The following is a 17,148-nucleotide window of genomic DNA, read 5'->3' as shown; positions in this document are numbered from 1 at the left end:
TAGGCCAGAAACAGACAACATGTTAACCCTCTACCATATTATGTTGGTAAAAATTGTCACTAAGCTCACCCAGAAACAAGAGTTGGTCACATAGACCCCACCTCTATATAGAAGAAGTACCAATGAATTTGCCTCCATTCATAATTTGCTACGGAGATTATTGGAGGAGGGTGGTTTAATACCAAATTGAGAACCATTCTGAGAGTTTATATTTTATCCTTTTTGCAATTTTAAAGAAAGATATATTTTTCTAGGCAGAGAAACATATTAGGACTTTTTAAAGGACATTCAGTCCCAACTCATGGTAGAAGATGATGAAAGAAGAGATAGTCTGTTGACAAAAAGACCACTGAAGAAGCTACTGCAATAGTCCAGCTCAGTACATTGCTTTCTAATTCCCAAGCAAACCCTACGGTCTGTTAATAAGGGAGGAGGACGGGCTGGCTGTGAGCTAAGCAACCAGCTGCATAAATACCATCCATGAACAAGATTTGGTGATTACTTGAGATAGAAGGAGAGAAGAGAAGCAAAGAAGGATATGCAGATATTGGTAAGGTTTCTAGCTTGGGAAACTAAATGGGTGATGATTTCATTAATAGAGATAGGCATCTACTGGTAGCTTATCATTTCAACGACTTGCTGCTCTTAGTGTTTATTGCTCCTATAATGACCCTGAGCTCTTATGAATGCCTATTTGATTCCTTCTTGCCATCATCTGTTCACTTCCCCATCCCTTTCTTTACATGTGTGAAGGGGAAAACTCATATAGATGAGATAGCTAGATAGAGATAGAGATAGAGATAGAGATAGAGATAGAGATAGAGATAGAGATAGAGAGATAGAGACATGACATAGATAGATTTGGATATATAATTTGTGAAATTCTCTCTGCAGCCAGCAACTCAGCACAGACCCTTATTCATGCATGTTTTCTCTGAACCTGTAGCTATCCTTCTCTCAATTCACAGAGAAGTTCAAGGCCTCCTACATACAAATCAGCCAGAGGAGCTTATTAAAAAGTCCAGCTTCTGGTGGCTACTTCCATGGATTCTTATTCAGTGGACCAGAGAGGCTACAGGCTTGGGAACCACTGCGATAAATGATTGATTTCACTAGATAGCGACAGCAGAAACACACCAAAGGTGCTAATGGAAACGGAGCCCAGCCCTGTTGGCTAACACAAAACGTTTGAAAACGTGGCGCTCGGTGTTTGATGAGAAACAGGACACTGTTGTGCTGGTTTCTTTCTAGTCTTTACTTTAAATGTGATCTTTTATCAGAGACACATATGTTTTCTATAGCATCACATGTGGCTGCTGTTAAGCCAGGAAACAAATTCCCTACTAGTTGAAAGGTTTGGCCTCTCTTTCACGCCCACCAAGCATCAGTTTCTATCCCCTGTTAGGGAGACCCCAGGGAAATAATTAATCAGCCTGCCTGCTTGCAACACTTCCAGCACTTGGGTCATAAGAAGTGCATGCTTCCCAACAGATGGCACAGCGACAGCCTGGAGATCTTCCCCTTCCTCCAGCTGCCACCACCTCTGTGTCAGCAGTGCCTGGCTGGTTACGTCCATAAGTCTGCTCTCAACACAGCTCTGAGGCTCTAAGAAAAAAATCCCTCCTGCTTAGATCCCCAGAGCTTCTCTCTGGTCCTGCTAGATAATTCATGTTTTCCTTCAAGGCCTACTCAAGCAAGTATGATGGACAAGGTCATTTAAACATTCATAGGCTGGGATTAGGCACAGACATGCCTCCCAAGTGGCCTGGCCCCATTAGCTGTCTAGGTGTGGCCTAGGTGAGTGGCACATAGAAACTCTCGAGGCATGCACATCCAAACCCTGGCCCTATTAGAAGTCAAAGGAGGCCCTGATAGTGCCCTATTTTGAAGGTATTGAAAAATGAAGAATTACTTAAGTGAGGTGGTAGGTTTAAAGTTCTATAAAGATGCTTTCTTCCATCCCTGCCCAAGGGACTGCCCGGAAGGACCATCAAAAGTCTAAACTTTTGTCACATAAATTCAAGGCTCTCATCTAGTCCCCCTCCATCTCCCACCAAACTATACCCTACCTAGAACCTTCAAGAAAACCCTGTAACCAGGAATTGGGTGGTTCAGGAAGAAGAGAGAACTATTAAGTAGTAGACCTGGGTTTGATTAGTATTTGGCTAGGGACTCAAAACTACCCTAAAAGGATCTGCCTTTCATTCTCCTCTTTTTCTTTTTTTAATAAAAGTCTAAGATTTTTAAATTTATTTAAGATACATTTTTAATTGTGAGCTATTGGGAAATGGCCTGTGGCCAGTCCCTCTTTTGCATGGCATCCTAGGGGCAGTGTGAGAGCCTGGAGCTGCCTTGCCTGGCAAGGATTGTATTTATGTTTGCACCCTAGGCTCACCATATCATCCCTTACTGGTGAAAGTCTATGTGCCAAGTTGGTGAGGATAATTATTCTCATTCTCAGTGTAGAGATGGAAAACCTGAGCCTCCGAGTTTACATAACCTACCAAGGCCACAGAGCTTGCAAATAGCTACCCATGCACCATTCAATCCCAGGTGTCTTCACACAACCCTGAACTGCCAAGTAAGGTAATGGCTTCTAACTGGCCTTCTTGTCTTCAGTTTTGCCTCTCCAACTCCACCCCAGTGTGTATTCACACTGGAACTAGGGTGACTTTTCTAAAAGCAAATCCAACTATGTCTCTCCTGTTTAAATGCCTACAGCAGTTCTCACACTTTCTAAATAGAAGAATCAGTTGCCCACCATATAAAAAGTGCAGGTGCCCAGCAAGACCCCTCCCATATGATTCAAGATCTGTGTTTTCTAACCAAACGTTATCAGGCTCCAGCCCCTGACAATCACTCCCGATCATCCTAAAGCATGTGGTCAGCTGGAAACTGATTATACCAAAGGCCCTAATTCTTTGCCCCTCCCCAGATTCACACCTTTGCAACATCAGGATGAGGTTCCTCCCAACAAAGGGGTACAGTTTATTTTTCCACCCCTCGAACCTCAAAGAACCTGTAACTAGCTTTGGTCAATAGGATATGAACAAACTCGGCATAAGCAGAGGCTGAAAAAGTTCTCGAGTGATTAGACTTTCTCCCTCCTGTACTCTGGTGTCCCCATGAGAACTAACCTGCCAGAGGATGAAAGACAGAGCAGAGCTGAGTCACTCCGGTCACCCCCGCCCAGGCCATGCTAAATTAGCTGACATCCAGCCAAGCCCCAGACATGGCAATGAGCCCCATCAGCATCAGCAGGAGCCACCTAGCCAACCCAAACATGTGAGCAGTAACTGTCGCATGCCTCTGAGGTTGTGTGGGGTTGTAATGCAGCATATTTGTGGTAACAGTAATTGATTTTACAGTGTCATGTCCAACCTCAATGGAGCATGCAAGAGCTTCATATTCTAACTGTATACACATCTCCGTCCTCTTTGCCCAACATTATTTGCATGCAGCTGTGTTCCAGCTCTGCCAAAATACTTGTTCACCAAATGAACAAAGCTGCTTCATATTTCCATGCCTTTACACATGCTGTTCCCTCTGAATGAATGCCCTTCCAGCTCATGGGTCTCTTTCTCTTTCATAGGGTATCCTTGAGCACTCAACTTGAGGCACCCCTATGACTAATGTGTAACTCTATTATTAAGTTTAGCTCTTAGTGTGGGGTTTATTAACATAAATAAGTATTTTATATAGTTTTACATGTAAAACCAGAACTAGGTCATATGCATTGTTATGACACTGGTACTCAATAAATGATCATTGGTTTAATACACAAGATGCATAAAGTTGGAAGAGAGCTGGAAAGGGCCACCAAAAACTATTACTGGCCCATGGACTTGAGTTAAAAGACATTAACTCAGAACCTCCTTTAGCTGTCAATGACTTCAATTAATCAAGAGAGATGATCAGTTCAGTAAATTGAATCCCTCAGCAGTGAGTCCATGATCTATCACTTGGGCAAATTTCAGTACTCTCTGAACCTTAGTTTATTTATTGGATTATTATAAAAATTAAGTGAGATAATAAATCTAAAGCCCTTTGCACAGGATTGGCCTTTCAATCATATTAAATGTTGAGGCTGTTATTTTTATTATTCTATCAAACCATCTTTTTCAGAGTAAAACTCGGGGTTAAGAAACATGAAGAATAGATTGAGAACATCCAACAACTATTTAATCAGAGTTCCAGAAAGAAAGAATAAAAGACAACATAAAAATCTTGAAGGAAATTTGATGAAAAGGAAAACATATTCATAGTCTTTCCATCCTAACCACAACTATTTTCATTTCGTATAGTTTGGGATGTATTTACCATTCATGCCCTGAATTTTTCACATAGTATTAGTGTAACTTATGTTATTCCATGCTTCTCTCAATTATCATATTACTAGTTATACAACATTCTATTACATGGTTATATAATAATCTAATAAACTATTCTATTGTTTAGACCCAGGGCCAGCAAACTATAGCCCATGAGTCAAATCTCATCCATTTCTGTTTTTAAAAAGCCCACAAGATAAAAAAAAAAAAGTTCAAAAGAATATTTCATAACATGTAGAAAGTATATGAAATTTGAATTCAAGTTTCCATAAATAAAGCTTTATTGGAACCCAGCCACACCCACCTATTCACATTTTGTTTATAGCTTCTTCAATACTACAATGGCAAAGGTGAGTATTAGAGACAGATACTGCATAGCTCACAAAACCTAAAATATTTACCACCCAGCCCTTTACAGGGAAAATTTACCAGCCTCTGATTTGGACAATTTCAATTGTTCACTATTTAAAAATAATACTCCCATGACACCTTCATAAGTAACTTATTCTCTTTTTTATTATTATCTTGGGATAAACTCCCAGAAGTGAGAATGAGCCAGCAGTATGAACACCTTATGGCTCTCTATATGTGATGCCAAATTGCTTTTCACAAGGATTGTACCAATTTCCACTGGCCCTGGGGATATATGAGGGTGCCAATTTCCACTCCCTCTTCTCTGATGACATTGTACTTCAACCTTGGAATGTCCTGCATCTGTAACCACTCCCATCTCCTGGACATGGCCACGTGTATGACTGTGCATTTCATCATAATCCAGTCTATGAGGCAGACACATCCCTTAGCCACTTGTTTTGTGAAATCATGTGCCAATGTGTTGTGTTCACCTTCTGAGACAACAAACACCTGTTTGGATCATCATTATATTTAATAGAGCCAATTCATGAGTAGGCTCATAATCTCAGCTTCTGGATGCAAGTGAGATTCAAGAGATGAGCATAACTTAGAAAAAGTCAGAAGTTCATCAACATTTCAGCTTTTCTCTTTATGGTCTTCCTCCAACACTCTCCTTTTCAATATGGAGAAATACATGTCCAGCGTAATATATCTATTGTTCAAAGTCACATGTCTAACTAATAACACATGTATGACTTGAATCTCTTTCAAGTGTTCCTGCCATTATCTTCTATAGTTGATCAGTGTGGTAATTCTAAATAAGCTCTCCAACAAGATTGGCCTTGGTTATGTACAATGATAAATTAACCCTATAGTGGCCAAGAATGAAGGGCTAAAACTCTGATTAGCCTCAGTTTTCTGGGTCCACAGAGTGTACTTGAGCAGTCCTAAAAGTGCAGAAGAGACACTGTTGTTCAAGATAATGAGGAAACAACCTCTGTCCTTAAATTATTATAGTGACTGGCAGAACATGTCTAAGATGATGAAGGTGGGCACAGAAGGGAGGGGTCGGGGACAGGCAACCCAGTTTCTTGAATATGTAGCACGTGTGGCCTCAGTCTCCATAACATGGTACTCATAATTATTTTCTTCTCATTTTCTGTGTGGAAGACAATCTACAACTTTATGCTGTCACAAAGCAGCAGAAGCAATGGCTTAACTTTCTCAATTTGTGAGGCTAGGTTTGTCCTGTCCTTTTGATGGTTCTGCCATGTATCTGCCAGTCGTAGATGCTTTTCTAGCAGGAAAGTGAGTACCTTTTCCTCCCCCCTCCCCCTCTCACAGTCTCCCTGTCACTAGGCTCATGTCCATGGACTACATTGACAAGATCTGGAAGGAAATCAAAGGAAAGAACCACCCCCATTCCCCAGCCCGACCCTTGCCAGCAAGCATCCTCCCAGCTTCCAGACTGGCACCCGTAATCACAGGCATATTTCTGCTCCAGTGACCCCTGACTTCTGCATGGATCTCCTCTGAAATTTGTCCAAGAAAGGGAACCGGAACTGTAGACTCAATTTCTGTCCCCACTGTACAGATTTCATTAGAAACCCGACTTGGAACAGCCTGCCCTCCTTCTGATGAATCTGTACACAAAGGCAGCAATTGAACCTCATGCATGGAAATCAACCTGGATTATTGAATATCAAAGCTCACCAGGGGGCATCCCCAGCCCTCCAGCCTGCTCCTCACCTCACCCTCTATGCTGCCTTTCTGTCTGAAAGCTTCCACCTGGACTCTCAAACTTCCCTCCTAAGCTAGTTTTCCACTCATAATTAAAATCAGAATGCATCTGGCTCACAAAGGACCCTCAGTAATACTTACCCAACAAGTGTGTACTGAGCACCTACTATGCACTAGGCAGTCTGCCTGTCTCTGAGGATTTAAAAATCAATAAGACCCAGTCTCTGCTGATAGTCTAGACTAGAGAGTAAAAGACAGATATAAGAAAAAATTATAATGTTGTGTGAATTACAATGCAACTTAATAAGGAATATATCAAATCCTAAATTGTATTTGCTTTTCCTAACTCATTAATTGTGTGTGTGACCCAAAGGCTTGGGAGTTCAAATGAAAATAAATGAATAAATGAATAAATAAATAGCATTCAAATCTTCATTCTGCTATGTATTAGCTATATAATATGGGGAAATTACTTTATTTCTATAGGCCTCCATTTACTCATCTCTAAATGTACATCAAAATGAGTCTAAGTTAAGAAAATCTGTGTGAAACATAAATGAGGTGATATTTGTGAATGCCCTTTGTAAGTCCTAAAGGATGATATAATTGCACATACCAGTCTGGACTAAACCTTTACCACTGCAGCCCCAATACAAACACAGTACCTGGCACATAGTAAGCATTGAATAAATGTTTGCTGAATAAATGAAGAGATCAATGAATCAATTAATTGTGTTAACTTAACCCTCCTGAGTCTCATCATATAATCAGGAGTTAAAACTAGAGGACTTCTCTGGTCCCTCCCAATTCTAATATTTTGATCCTTTTCTTCAGTCTAATCCCAGAAGAAATAACTGCTTCGAGGGGAGCATTCTGAAAACCTGTGCCTTCGCTGGTTGCTATGATTAATTTTATGTATCAATATGGAGGATTTGTGGGATGAGATTAACAAGTAAGCCCATGAACTTTGAGTCTCATCCAATCCGTTAAAGGCCTGAATAGAACAAAAAGACTGACCTCCTGGAGCAAGAGGGAATTATCTACCCTGATGGTCTTTAGACCAGATCTTTAGGTCAGCTCTCCTGAGTCTCTAGTCTACCAGTGCACAATATAGACCTTGGACTCACCAGCCTCTGTAATCATGTGAGCCAATTCTTTATTTTAATTCTCTTTCAATATATACACATATCCTACTGGTTCTCTTTCTCTGGAAAGCTTTGGTCTTGGAGACACAGTGGTTACCACTGACATGTGCATTTTGTGTATTTACTTTTGGAGAATGCATTGAACTTGCTGACCATGGCCATCATACCGGGAATCTGCAAGGCAGGGTCTGGCAGCCCACTTCACACAGCAAGTAAAAAGACAGGACTCTTGGTGTAGCATGGTTCCTATGTTGAGCCTTAGCTGTTCTCTTCTCATAGATCGATACACCTGGAGGATGGGAGCAGAGAAGTCGCAGCCATGAGTCTACTTCATGAGTGACAGAGAAATCTCCTGGAAGGGGATTCGCCATCTACAGCAAGAGAGCCGAGCATACAAGTTGGTCCAACATAAAATGCCCAGGGTCAGAGGAGAGCTTGAGGCTACCTAGGAGCCTTCTCTCAATTGGGCTCTCACCTAGGCCCCTGGGAACTTGCACGTGAACCTTTGGGAGAGGGGCTTCAAGAAACAAAAGGGCCATCTCCACAACTAGTCTCACTGAGACACAACACAAGGCTGCCCTATGTTGAGACAGAGTGAGAGGGAACAACGGGAGGGTAGAGAAAAGGAAGTCTCCTCACTCTACTGGGGATCATGGCAAGGCTTCTGCACTTGAGCTATGGCCCTGAGAACGCAGGCTGATAGCTTCGGCCAGCCCAGCACTGGCCTTGGTGGTGAAGTGTTTTAGCCTCTGAGAGCTAGGCTAGGGACACCATCCAGGAATTCAGAGCCCATACTAGAGCAGGAGACCAGGACAAGGGCAGGTGGCACAGACAGTGTGGTAACAGGCCTGGACTCCTCACCACACAGAAGCAATGCAGCTTCCCAGAGAGTGGGGGCAATTCTGAGGGTACCTGGAGGCTCCATTTGAACAAGGAAGTCAAAGCCAGAAAAAAGCCCCTGCTGTTACTGTGACTTGGTTTTTGTGCCCTCAGGTTGGAGTAGCCCAGAACATGATCTTATGGCCATTTACTACTAGAAGTGTTAAAAGTGCATTTCTGGGAGCAAATTTGTTGTCATGTGAATTCCGTGCCTGGGAAATAAAGAAGTAAAAGAATATACCCCACCCCACACCATCTCCCTGTGTTGCCTGGAATGTTTCATGTTTAAATGCCAGGAGTCCATTGCAGTGGCTGAGGAAGGACACAGAGAGGCACTGGGTCAGAAAGCACATGGCAGAACCAGGAAGGTAGCTGCATGAGGGAGGAAGCCTGGAGACAGGAGTAGGGTCCCATGGCAAAGGACCTAGAACGCTTCGAACTTGACCTTGAAAAGCAAGGGCCTAGATGCACTTGGTTTTCCAAAATTGCTCTGAAGACATTCAACTTTATTATATCTGTAATAATGACAAGGGAGCAGATGGCCTGTGGGGTTGTGGATGCCAATGCCACGAAGCACAGGGTCCGAGAGGAAGCCCGGCATTGCTCTGTGGGCTCATGATCAGGCTCTCAGCAGCTGATTCCACAGGAAACCCAGATCTGAAGGAGTGCATGCTCTGGACATGTCCCTTTGAGCTCTCATCCCACTGTTCAGAGTCAGAAATCTGGGCCTTCAGAAGAAGACAGACTGCCAGGAGGAATTAGCTGGGGAAGCTTTAATAGACTAAGAAGCCACAAAGCCCAGCTGTCCAGCCAACCGCTGGATTAGAGCCGATTCTTGCCTGAAGCCTGTTCAAACAACAGACTCCCTTTCATTCTTGATGTAGAAAGGAGAGCTTCTCTCAGACCGTCCCTATTAATTTCTCTTCCCCGTAGAAAAGAGGAAGTCTTTCTTTCCTCAACAAAAACTGAAAGTTTCTCCAGGCATCTGTGCAATAAGGAAGGCCAGCTCCGGCGAGGCTCCTGACGAGCTGTGATTAGAAGCCAGGGGCTCGCAGATGAGTCCGTTCTGCCCACTGCAGAATGGTTTCCCAAAAATATTTTCTCTTCCTTCCAGAACAAACCCTCTTCCTCTGAAACAGAAAATGCCATTGCGTCCAAGGGCCCAGCTAGATGCTGGCCTGATCCACTTCATCTTCCCTCAATGTCTGCACAAAACCCACTCAGGAATGTCTGTTACACTGAACTGAAAGAAAATTTAAAAAATAAAATAAAAACCACAGAAAATGCTCCCAAAATAAAGGAGAGGCTGCTCCTTTCCTTCTTCACCTCAGGGAGGTAAAGGCCTACCTCAGAAGTCAGCAAACTTTTACTGTAAGAGACAGATAGTATTTTAGGTTTAATAGGCCCACAAGCAAAATCAAGATATCATGGGGGTATGTTCATAACAAGAAGAAAACAAATTTCCATAATTTTTTCCAACCATTAAAAAATGTAAAAGCCACTTTAGCTCTTGAGAGCCACACAAGAACAGACAGTGGGCCTGCTTGGCCCTGCAGGCCACACTTGCCAAGCCCTGGCCCATGTCCTCAGCGACTCCTCCCAAGGTCCATCTGCCTTTGCAATGTCTAACTGTCTCGCTTACTGAGCTTGCTTTGATCAAGGCAGAGGAGGGTGAGAAGCAATGACTTGTCATCAATTGAATTCCAAAATCATTCAATGTTTTTGTTCAACCCATGTTCAAAGTATAAGTGCAAACAGCCAACACACACAGAATTAAATTCTGTTTCTGATCCACACTGGCTGACACTGTATTTTAAAAAGTATATCAACTGACTGTCAAACTATAGAGTTTTCACCTAAGGGAGGACACCGATTTTTGAAAGATCCTAAGTCATGATAACACACCAGGGAAAAGAGTTACCAAGAACCACATGCATAAACTATTAGAGTAGAGAATAATGGCCAGATCAGGTTATTTGCTTTTTATATATCCTTTTTAAAAATGTCTTTATTAAATCTATTAGGGTGACATTGGTTAATGGGATCATATAGGTTTCAGGTGTGGATTTCTATGTTATAAGATCTGTACATTGTATTGTGTGCCCACCACGCAGTCAAATCATCTTCTGAACCAAGGAATCTTGCTCTTTTGAATCAGATACACTTGAGTTGGAGAGCTGACTTTGTCCCTCATCACCTGTGGACAAGTAACTTAATCTCTCTGAACTTCACTGTCTTCTCTGGTGAAAAGAAAATTATAAAATCCATTTTATTTCAGGGTTAAAAATAATATGGGCAAAGCATCAGACTTGTGGACATTTACCAAAGGGTAGCCACTATTTCCATTAGATTTTTAGCAGTGAGGACACTGGGTAGTACATGCCCAGAACATGGCGGGTTAAATAAACCTTCCTCCATGATGGACTATGAGAGGGGGTTGGGCAGCTCCGTCCTCCCCACCAAATATATTTCCCCACTAGCACCCTGAAAGCTGGAAACCCCCGTGTTTCTCAATGCTTCAGGTAAAGGCATTGAAAACAAATTTCAGCTAAGTATCACTGATTTTAATGCTATCTAAATACAAAAATTTACAATATTATCTCTATTTTGTAAGCCAGAAAACAAACAAAAATTGGAGTTGGAGTCAGAGAATCTGAGGTCAAACCCCAGATGTGCTCTACAAGTTTTGTGACCTTGAGTTTGTTATTTGGCCTCTCTTAACCTCAGTTTTCGGGTCTTGAAAATGGGTATCTGGCATTATGAGAGACTTTTTATTTGAAATGCCTGACACAGCATATATAACATGGTAGGGGCTAATATATATTAGTTTAAACTGCATGGCCAGATAACAAAAATCAGACTTAAATAGTGTGTATTGACATAATTTTCTTCAAGACATTCTGTGGCCAAATGAGTCAGACAAGATGACCTATAAGTCTCATAGTCTTTGCAAAAATGGTTCTCAGGGGGTTGATAAATTCTTTGAGTCTCTGAATGCACAAAATTGCTGCCAAATCCCAGAGCCTACTGACCTGTTGGAATGTGTTGGTCAGATAATTAGGCAGTCTTGGATTTTCAATATGTCCCTCTTTCCCATTCAAATCTGGAAGACTGATGCTTCTATGTTGTCTAATTCCATTAGTATTCAGGGGGAATACATAAAACAAATGCTGAATCTTCTTCCAATAATGCCTTATAACTATGCATTTAAAATATTACTGACCTGTTCAGCAACATTTTTCTGAGCACCTACTATATACCAGATATGTGCTGATGCAACAGATGAAAAACTGCATAAGGCAAGGACCATGCTCACGTTCATAGACAAATTTTCAAATAGGTACAATGCAATGTGATAAAGGTCATAATATGAGAAAGATGGAAGTGCTATGGGAATAACTAACGTTTTCCAGAGTAGATTTCCCATAGAAGACAGCATTGATCTGGATTGTGCAGGATGAATAGAAGTTTGCCAGTGGAAGCAGAACTGCATTAACAAAGGCACAAAATGCTTAGGGAGATGAGACTGGGAACACTGAGTCATGAATAGCTTGATATGTGGGGCAGATGATTCTGGCTGCAAGTAACAGAAAATTCTAACTCACAATGGTCTAAATGATAAGGATATTCTTATTGATTATCTGGAAGCACACACACCCTGAGCTGATGAGTTCAGTTGTTCAGTGGCCTCTTGTTTTCATCCACTCTCAGTCAGTTATGAAATTTAAGAAAACAACTTTAAAACATCATTACTGAACCAGAAGTCCAGGTCTAAGTCACCAATGCAGATGTTTAACTCAACCTTTTCAACAAATTGACCATTACTTGTTAAAAAAAAAGTCATTGGCTTAATAACTAGCATGTACTTATTCCTTGCTCATGATATTGTCAGTTGGACTCGACTGGGCTCTGCTGGACTCCATCCGCTGGGGTGGATCCTGCTCAGCTATGCTCAGCTCCGTTCAGCATTCATGTCAGATTCTGGAGCCCAGGGTGCAGAAGTAACCTCTATGTGGGCCATGTTCTCATAGTGGACAACAGAAGCCAGACAGCTCCAGCCACCCCACACAATCACACATAAAGCTCCTGCTCAGAAAGGCAAATGGTGCATTTATTCACAGCCATGGGTGAGAGCCAAAGCCAAAGTCAGTATGACAAAAGCAGTGTGGTAACAAAGAACTATTAAAAGTGATGATGATGATGATGATGATGACAATAATAATAATAATACAAGAAATACCATCATCAGAAACCTCGATTCCCTCTGAGGTTTCCAATGGAATTGGGGGCTCCAGTCTTCCTTGTTCACCTCCAGCATGGAGTAGAAGTTTTGTTTGGGGCCTGATGGGGCCATTTTAGGTCATGGTAGGTCCCTGGATCACTGACAGGCACCAGGGACGACTGTTCTGTGCAGATCGGGGAGGAGTAGCTAGGACCTATCCTGCAGCTCCAGAGGAGACCAGTCCCTTTGAGGAGGGGTGAAGAGCTGAGCAAACCAGGATTTGATTAGCAAGGAAGAACAGAAAGGGATGTATTTGAGGCAGCAGCTTTCAATGTGTCCCCAGTTTCCATGTTAATAATTAGGTTTTATCTGTAGGGCCCTAAGGAGCTTACTGAGTAGTGAGGGGACACCATCTGATTTTAGGAGGCACCACTTTCTCAATTTCCTCCCAATGCCCAATGTTCCTCCCCATTTAGATGTTGCTATTTCCCTGAGGTTCTATCTTCAGGCTTCTGCTCATCTTCTCAGGCTCCAGCTAGCACCTTATGCCACCAAGTCCAAGTCTATATGAGCGACACTGCTTCCCTCGTAAGCTCCAGATGTCTATTTGTCACTGGTCAGTGGTCTTTCCCACCTCTGCCCTGTCTTTGTTACTGGCCCCCTGTTCAGCTGGATGCAGAATCCTTAATGATGCCCTAGACTAGTGGTCGGCAAACTCATTAGTCAACAGAGCCAAATATCAACAGTACAACGATTGAAATTTCTTTTGAGAGCTAAATTTTTTAAACTTAAACTATATAGGTAGGTACATTGTTATTAACTTAATTAGGGTACTCCTAAGGCTTAGGAAGAGCCACACTCAAGGGGCCAAAGAGCCGCAGTTTGCCGACCACGGCCCTAAACTGTCTTCTCTTCACCCCCACAGTCAATTAATCACCATGTATGGTTTTTCTGCTTTGTAAATGTCCCTCTGTGTCCTCTGCTTGCCATGGACGATCATCCCTTATATGGATTACTGGGGTAATTTCCTCTGGGGTCTTTCATTTCTTGTTTCAAGAATACATCCTTTTACACTCCACCATCAGAGGGATCTTTCTAAAATATGTCTCATCTTGACACCTCCCCACCTAAATGGCTCCTCACAACATTCAAGTACAGTTCGCACCTCTGGGCATGAATACCCTCCATGGTTTTGCCTTACTTATCCCTTCAACCCCATTTCCTGTCACTCCCCCATAAGGTGCCCAGAGTCCAGCCATACTGATCACATGGCAGCCCAGACTTCTCCAACCGATGACCACAGTGCCTTCGCTCATCATATTTCCTCACCCCCTTCCTACCAGGCTCACTTCCTCCTAAGCTACAGCTCTGGCTTCTCTGTGCTCTCAATCAATATCCCTCTGCTCTCTTCCATCATAGAAATCATCAAAATGTACTAATTTGTATGCTCACTTGTTTCCCTCTTAAACCACTCCTGGAGGACAGAGCCTTTAGGTTGGTCACCTTCGCATCCTCAGAACCTAACATAGACGCAGTACACTTGTGCTAAATAAATGAATGAGACTTAGAGAGATTCATTTATCTCTCAGGCCATTCATTCCTTCTTCCAATAAGCACTAGTTGATTACATGTAAATAATATGTACTAATTATTATTCTGGGTGTTGGGGGTGCAACATTATTTAATGTTACAAAAGCCCCTGCTATCAGAAAGCTTATATTCTGGGGGACAGAGGGATTTACATTCTACTGGGATTTCGTATTAAAACATAGAGGCAGAAATAGAAATGGAACCTAAAGTATAAAATGTCCAATTGACTCACATGTTCCTTCCTTTGTTATCCATTTAATGAGCAACTACTCCCTGCCAGCCACTTTATTCAAACACTTCACTCACACACACACACACACACACACACACACACACATCAAATCCTGGTTTAGTGTCTGTGTTTCCTCCCCATCCCTTTTCTCCCCCAGAATAGTAAGCAATGTGAATTGCTCAGTAAATATTTGTTGAATTATAATATTTGGACAGATGGCTACTATGAAAGGCTGGGCATCAAGGCACAGGCTTCCCCTTCAATATGTTCTGATGTATCTCAAATTGTAAGGAAAAAGTTACACACAAAAGTAATTGCTCAAACAGTATCCACCATTTTTCAAGGGCTCTTGCTTAGAGGACAACGGCACTAATTGCTAGGTTGGAGTTGTTTTCCAGCAAGCAGGCACCCATGAACTTTGCAGAAACTTCACCCACCTAGTTCCTGATCCTGGAGCCAATATCATCCTCCATCTTTCACTATCAGAGTCAAGATAAGAGCTAAAATGGACAGGATGAGTCAAAGAGGCTCCTTCACACAAAGGCAGGGTCCTACGATGCCTGGAACCGTGCGTGCGGCCAGTACCAGGGGAGCCAAAAGTCCTCCGTGGTCTCTAGTGAAAGTCCTCATAGTCTTTAGGGAAATCTTTCCAAGGGGAAAATTCCTGAAGTTCCATCTCCCCTCTGGAAACTCTGGCACAAATTCTGCCTGTCCCCAAGGATGACATACGTGCCATAGCGATCATGTAGATCCCCATCTCGGGTTTCAAATCCCCTTTATGTGGGAGAAGAGTGACTGGGCAATTCTCCCAGCTCAGGAGCTCTTTGAAATTGATGGGAACTCCACATCTAATTCCAAATTCCTCCCTAGGGTTCCTCTACTGCCCCCAAAACTGTTCTCTCATTCTCGGATGAAGGAACTCTTCCCAAAACTGTTCTCTCATTCTCGGATGAAGGAACAGAGTTCAGGCAGCCCTGAGAAGGAGCTCATGAATTTCTTAGAATCAAGGACTCTTAGAAATGGAAAGAACCTTAATTTAAAAATCCACAATAGCCCTTTATTCAACAGATGAGAAAACTGAAACCCCAGATGGATTAGTCTGCTGAAGCAGCAATAATAACACACAACAGACCGGTAGCTTAAATGATGTAATTTATTTCTCACAGCCCTGGAGGCTGACCATCCAAGATCAAAGTGTCAGGAGGCTTGGTTTCTTCTGAGGCCTCTTTCCTTGCCTTGCAGGTAGTCACCTTCTCTCTGTGTCCTCACATGGTCTTTCCTTTGTGCACACAACCCTGATATCTCTTTGTCTAAATGTCCTCTTCTTATAAGGACTCCAATCAGATGGCTCTACTGTTCTCATTTTAAGTTAACTGCCTTTTTGGAGATCCTATTTCCAAATATAGTCATATTCAGGTGCCAGGGGTTTGGGCTTCAACATACAAATTGGAGGGAGGGCCCAATTTGATCCATAACCCCAGGGATATTACTGGTTCCCAAGCCTCCTCACAACTGGTTTCTTCTCAACATTTAGGTCTCAGAGAGACTTCTCTGGCCATCAACTTCAATGTCATATTCCTCAGACACTTTGTTGCCAAGACTCTATTTCCTTTTCGTCATAACCCTTACCATTTCTCACCATGAGAACAGTCACATGAAAGGCTTTAGAAGACAACCCAAACCCCTTAACTCGGCTAACAAAGCTCTAATAGGATGTAGCACCTGCCACCCACTTCAGTATCATTTCCATCACTCTCTCCCTCCACATCCCAAACAGCCCGGTCTTTCTTCTGTTCCTTGAAACTGCATTCCAACTGTATTCTCATCTCCAGACCTTTGCACTTGCTCTCTTCTTGGACTGAGATGCCCTTTACACAGGTATCTTCTCGCCATTCAAATTGAAGCCATCTGTGATCAGCCAACCAAAAGCAACCCCAAGTTGTACATAATTAAACCAACACATCTGAACTTTCTCCCTGGCACATATCCCCACCTGATACTTTCCTTGTTACTAATTCATTTACTTGTTAATGTCTGACTCTACCTCCCTGCTATCCTCTACTCCACACCCAGAATGTGACATGAGAACAGGGGCTTCTTCTGCCTTGCCGCCATCATATCATCTATGCATAAAGAGTACCTGGTCCATTGTAGGTACTCAGAAAGTTATAGACTAAGTGATAAAATGGATGAATGCATGAATGATGTACTAGACTAGGGCTTCTCAACTTCAACACTATTGACAGTGTAGGCCAAATAGCTCTTTACAAATGCCAGGCTATTCCCTGGCATTGTAAGATATGTCACAGCGTCACTGACCTCCTTACCCACTGGATGCCAGTGGCATCCATCTCCCCCACTCATGACAACCAAAAATGTCTCCAAACATTGCCATATGGCCCCTGGGAGGGTGCAAAATCACCCCAGTGGAGAACCATTCATTATACTGTGAGCTCCCAGATGGAAGGAACTGTATCCAAAGCCATCAGATACCCCTTAACTGCATGTAGATGCTCGATAAATGTTTACTAAAGAGAGATTAGAGTTTCATAATCTGCTAAATATAGACCAAGAAATGTTTCAGAACTCATTGTCTCAATAGGATTTGGCCACTTACTACTTATGAGACCTTAAGTAATTGATTTAACTTCGCCA

This window comes from Myotis yumanensis, unplaced genomic scaffold, assembly GCF_028538775.1.
Source record: "Myotis yumanensis isolate MYYU_CA2020_CCGP unplaced genomic scaffold, mMyoYum1.0.hap1 SCAF_15, whole genome shotgun sequence".
NCBI lineage: Eukaryota > Metazoa > Chordata > Mammalia > Chiroptera > Vespertilionidae > Myotis > Myotis yumanensis.
This window is presented reverse-complemented; position numbering follows the sequence as displayed.